This window comes from Rhamphochromis longiceps, linkage group LG2, assembly GCF_057381845.1.
Source record: "Rhamphochromis longiceps isolate RC_006_pf linkage group LG2, R_longiceps_female_GT1.1, whole genome shotgun sequence".
In the NCBI taxonomy this organism is placed as follows: Eukaryota; Metazoa; Chordata; class Actinopteri; order Cichliformes; family Cichlidae; genus Rhamphochromis; species Rhamphochromis longiceps.
The window spans coordinates 41748218-41754217 of NC_140558.1; positions in this window are offsets into that span (position 1 = coordinate 41748218).

Here is a 6000-nt window from a genome sequence, read left to right on the forward strand (position 1 = left end):
GTTATGTAGTCTTTGATGGATTGAAAGTTTGCATATAAGCTTCGACTATTAAAGTGAACCATTGTTATACCCTGTTCTACCTTGAATTCCTTTTTAAGTTGCTCATTTGTATAATAATTGCATTCATTTGTCTTATTGTTAAAGAAATTACAATCAGGATCTATGTTGCTGTCATACATCAATGTCTTATTTTCAATATCTATATGAGTTGTTAGTTGAAAATTGTCAGACATCTGCGTTGGTTGTGCACTTGGACGGTCACATCATATTTAGCACTGCTTTGCATTTATCAGTTATATTTTTCTAGTTCAGTCATCTCTTTGATGACTAGAACCTTAGCCTGCTCTGGTGTTCCATTTAACTTAATGCATATTTTACAGTCTGACGTCCAAGTTGACTGTATTTTCTTCTGTTTTCTTAATATTCTTGCTTGTCTTGCAATGTCTGCATTTTTCTTGATTAGGTGTTCATTTAAATAAACATTTGTACCTTTTAGCTTTCTTCCTTGCTTGAGCAGTTCTTTTTTCTGTTTTCTATTAACAAAACGAATGATAATGGCAGGTATTTGATTTTTTCTCGGAAGAGGATGGCATCCTTCAATATTTTTACTGTCCATTTCTATACCTTTGCTTTTAAAGAAGGCCATTACCTGCTCTTCCAAAGAGCGTAGCTCTTGCTCGGGTGGCTCCCCTCTCTCTGCTGCTGCTACCCGTGCGTATGTCTGATGCTTGGTTTCCAGTCCTGTCACTATCACATCATTTACTCTTGAATATTGTTCCAGATCTGACACCCGTCCTTCCAGCATAGCAATCTTCTTGTCCTTTTCCTCGCTCTGCCTTCTTAGTTCTTTAATATCATCCATTAAATTGAGTATCAGTTTTTGTTGTTTTGAAATTGTTGTTATTTCTTCAGACATAAAGTTTAGGGATTTCTTTATGTCCTCCAGTTCCTCCTCATTAACGTTGCTCCTCTTAGGCGGCATCTTAACGCTCCTGGGCCTGGTGGAGCAGGAGGAGCCTGGGCCTAGTGGCTGCTGGAGGAGCCTGGGCCTGGTGGCTGCTGGAGGAGCCTGGGCCTGGTGGCTGCTGGAGGAGCCTGGGCCTGGTGGCTGCTGGAGGAGCCTGGGCCTGGTGGCTGCTGGAGGAGCCTGGGCCTGGTGGCTGCTGGAAGAGCCTGGGCCTGGTGGCTGCTGGAAGAGCCTGGGCCTGGTGGCTGCTGGAAGAGCCTGGGCCTGGTGGCTGCTGGAAGAGCCTGGGCCTGGTGGCTGCTGGAAGAGCCTGGGCCTGGTGGCTGCTGGAAGAGCCTGGGCCTGGTGGCTGCTGGAAGAGCCTGGGCCTGGTGGCTGCTGGAGGATCCTGGGCCTGGTGGCTGCTGCAGGATCCTGGGCCTGGTGGCTGCTGCAGGATCCTGGGCCTGGTGGCTGCTGCAGGATCCTGGGCCTGGTGGCTGCTGCAGGATCCTGGGCCTGGTGGCTGCTGCAGGATCCTGGGCCTGGTGGCTGCTGCAGGATCCTGGGCCTGGTGGCTGCTGCAGGATCCTGGGCCTGAGAGAACCAGGAAGAAGGATTTTTCGAGGCTCGCCAAAACTTTGTTCCGTCAAGATCCTCTCCTTCCTCACCCTTCCTTTGTCCAGTTCAGCTTTTGGGATTACTCTGCTGCCATGAACTCCTGCACCAAGATGTTGCAATTGTCTTTCACACAGATGCGGAGCACTTTGATGAGGGACTCCGAGCATTAATGTCATCCTTGATGTCATTATGGCAGCTACATCCTTTAGCTTTGTGCCCTGTTCCCCTGATCACTTTGCAAACACTTTCAGCAGACTGTCAGAGAAAAACTCAGCTCCGTCAGAAACCTTGACTGTAAAGGCATGGTTGGGATGCACTGGAATGCTGCATTTTATCATAACACCTTGAACCCACAATCCATCAGCTGACTCCAAAAACGTAGAGTTGGCTGCTCCCAAATGGATTATCAAATGGATAATTACAAAAATTCTATTTAAGCATTGATAGTATCATTTTAATTCAAGAGCTTGTGCATACTGGAGGATTAACCATTACAAAAACATATTTTAAAAAAAGTATCTGAATTTGGCCTTTCGTAGTCCATGTTTGGATCAGTGCAGTTTCACTAAAGCAGATCCATGTTAATGACATCCATCGTCAAATGCAGTCAGACTCTGTACATCATGCCTTCCATTTCCTTATCCCTATGGATCCTCCTGCTCACCTTTCCTTGATCTGTGTAACTAGCAAAAGAAGGTCGCAGGTAATTTTACCTGACTGCTATTTTTGAAGTTAGTACCATCTTTTTATATGGTGATTTTCACAGACATTAAAGTCACGCTGCACAACAATTAAAACACAATATGCAAAGAGAACCACGGTAAAACTGAATAAAAATAAATTAAAATGTAAATAACAAAAAATGTTAGCAACCCTAACCCTAATGCCTGATTAAACAGAAAAGCTTAATCTTGGTACAATAGACTGAAAGGCTGTTACCCTGAGTCTTCAGTCTTCTATGAGAGACAACTAATAGATTTTGAGCTTAAGAAGTGTGTTTAATAACAAGTTGAGATAGGTGATCTGGAGCTTGTCCCTTTAGGACTCTGTTTATAAGTGTCAGACTTTTAAAAATGAATTCTAAAAACACTTGAGAGCCGATGTAAAGAGAATAAAATAGGGGCAATGTGAGCTCGTTCTGTAGAGTTCTGCAGCATTTTGCATTGCCTGGAGGAGTGACAGAGGATTTGTCTAAGCTGAAAAACAGTGGTAGAGTAATTGAGGTGCAATGATCTAAATGCATAAGCAATGTTTTATAGTTCAAAGAAAGACACTAAAGATCCCAAACATGGCCTCAATCTTGCCAGAGTTCAAAATAATCAGGTTATTGGAGAAATCCAGGATAAACCATCAACTGGAGTGGACAACCTATCCAGCTGATCAGGCTTAAAAGATGTGTACAGCTGAATGTTGTCAGCATACAAATTACAAGAATTGCCAGAAAAAGTTTGAATGATACTGGCTAGCAAAAACGTATAAAAGGAAAATAATAATGGACCCAGGACGGAACCTTGTTGAACCCTACAGGTTACGCAAACAAAGAAAGAGGATGTCACGTAATCATGTTGGTGTCACCAGCTTTGGACACTCATTCCCCCACCTCTCCCCCCTCCATAGAGCCATCACCACCTTCATACACTTCACCTACAACACCCCCCTCCTCACCCCACACAAAAGAGGATTTCACACCACCTCCTCCCACCACAACTCTTCATATTCATGAAGCAGATGTGAGGAAGCAGTTTAAGAGTCTGAATGCTCGAAAAGCTCCCGGCCCAGACGGTGTGTCTCCTGCCACCCGCAGACACTGTGCAAACGAGCTGGCCCCAGTGTTTTCTGGCATTTTCAACTCCTCACTGCAGGCATGTCATGTGCCTGCCTGCTTCAAGTCCTCTACCATAATCCCTGTCCCCAAGAAACCAAGGATCACTGGACTAAATGACTACAGACCCGTGGCTCTGACATCTGTGGTCATGAAGTCATTTGAGCGCCTGGTTCTCTCCCATCTCAAGACCCTCACGGCCCCCCTCCTGGACCCCCTGCAGTTTGCATACAGAGCCAACAGGTCTGTAGATGACGCCATCAACATGGCCCTACACTTCATCCTGCAGCATCTGGACTCCCCAGGAACCTACGCCAGGATCCTGTTTGTGGACTTCAGCTCTGCCTTCAACACCATCCTTCCAGACCATCTCCGAGGCAAGCTTTCCCAGATGAATGTGCCTGATCCCATCTGCCGGTGGATCACTGACTTCCTGACGGACAGGAAGCAGCACGTGAGGCTGGGAAAGAATGTCTCGGAGTCCCGGACCGTCAGCACCGGCTCCCCTCAGGGCTGTGTTCTTTCTCCTCTGCTCTTCTCCCTGTACACTAACTGCTGCACCTCCACCCACCAGTCTGTCAAGCTAATCAAGTTTGCAGATGACACCACCGTTATTGGACTCATCTCAGACGGGGATGAGTCTGCCTACAGGAGGGAGGTTGAACGTCTGGAGCCACTATCAGGGACAAACAGAGACTGCAGCGTGTTGTGCGCTCTGCTGAGAAGGTGATTGGCTGCAGACTCCCATCTCTGCAGGACCTGTACACCTCCAGGACACTGCGGCGTGCAGCTCGGATCTCAGCTGACCCTTCTCACCCTGGACACAGTCTGTTTGACCTGCTCCCCTCAGGCAGGAGGCTCCGGTCCATTCGCACCAGAACCTCTCGCCATAAGAACAGTTTCTTCCCCTCTGCTGTTGGACTCATGAACAATAACCGTATGACTGTTCCCACCACTAACACATGACCCTACGCTGTGTTCACTGCATCATTCCATGTTTGGCACTGATCACCACCTGCACTCATGTATATATCTATCTACTTAGCACTTTTAATTCTTATTCTTATTTTTATTTTCATGTCTATTTAAGCGTAATTTATAACAGTATGTTTGCACTGAAGCACCGCAGCAATTTCCTAATGTTGTAAACCCGCTCAACATTTGGCAATAAAACCCTTTCTGATTCTGATTTTATTCTTGTCCCTTAGGAGCTCACCACAAACTAAAAGAAGAACTTCAACATTTTGGCCCTCATGTTGAAGCCTTTCAGCTTCAGAGTTGGCTCACCCCTTTTTTGTATGCTGTATGTTCAGTTTTTTCCATTTTTTCAGACCTGAAGGGTTTCTTTTGTTTTTTTATTAAACAGTTTTTCAGGTAGTAGTGATCCGTGGTTTGTTCACAAAGCAACGTACAGTCCTCGCCTCACAAAATCTGATATATTTTGTAATGGTAGCCAGTCAAAAGTAAAGTCACTCCACCTCTTAATAACACTTGGGGAGAGGATGCCATTTAACAATCTGTTAACAACTGCAATCTCCCAACAAAGGAGGGGGCAGGAGCTGAGTGACACTATGCATTCACCATTTGCATACAGTGGGCCTGTTTTCTCTGGTGGGGCAATGGTGACTCTGTTGAAGAGTTAGTAATGTTTTGTTCAGACAGACATGGTTATCAAGTGCTGAATTCAAAATCAATCTTGTCGCATACAAAGTTGTACGTAACGGGGTACATCATATTCTAAAGACCTTACGGTATTTTATTATCTCAACAGAACACGTTGGTCTAAGTGAAGGTTTATTTAGCCCTCTCGTCCATTAGTTCCTACTCTGACTCGCCATGGATCGCTATAACTCGACTCGGATCGACTGGTTTTCCATTACAATCCTGCTACTTAACCTGTGTGGTTGTCGTCATAGCAACACGTCTAAGCGTCCCTTTACGTAATTAATAAGCAACACGAACGGTACATAAAAGTACCCGCTGATCGTGCCGAGTAATAGAAAAGGGCTTTTGTGATTCCTAGAGATTCTAAAAGCAGTGTTCAACTATCAAACCCCTCTCTTGGGGAGCCTTAGTTTGGGTGACAAACTTAAATTTAAAAACTTTAATAAAGCTTAAAGTTATGGCTGGATCATGGGACTGGTGGACTGATCCCTGCATACAGGCATGAACTAAAACTTTCTAAACTTGCTGCAAAGACATTTAAGGAGTGGATTAATAAGGCTATAAAGAATATGCAGGCGTGTCTGGACTTCACTGAATGGGAGAACTGCGATCCAACAGTCTGATTTAGTATACAAATGCTGTGACGTCCAACTTCCGTGATGACAGCTGCATACCATCACACAGCAGGGTGAGTTATAATAATGCCGAGCCCTGGTTCAAGGCTAAGTCAAGGCTAGGTTTAAAAACTCGAAGACACTTAATGACTACAACACTTTTCAGCTAACGACTGATCTGGAAAAGGTTCAGGCAGTTAACCAAATACAAGCCTAACCCTTCCCCCAAAATTCGACAAGAATGTGTCAAGTTTCACATGCTGCCTCCTGTGAGACTTTCACAATCAACAGGTACTTTCATGAATTTAAATACAGGAGGTTTTACAACAAGG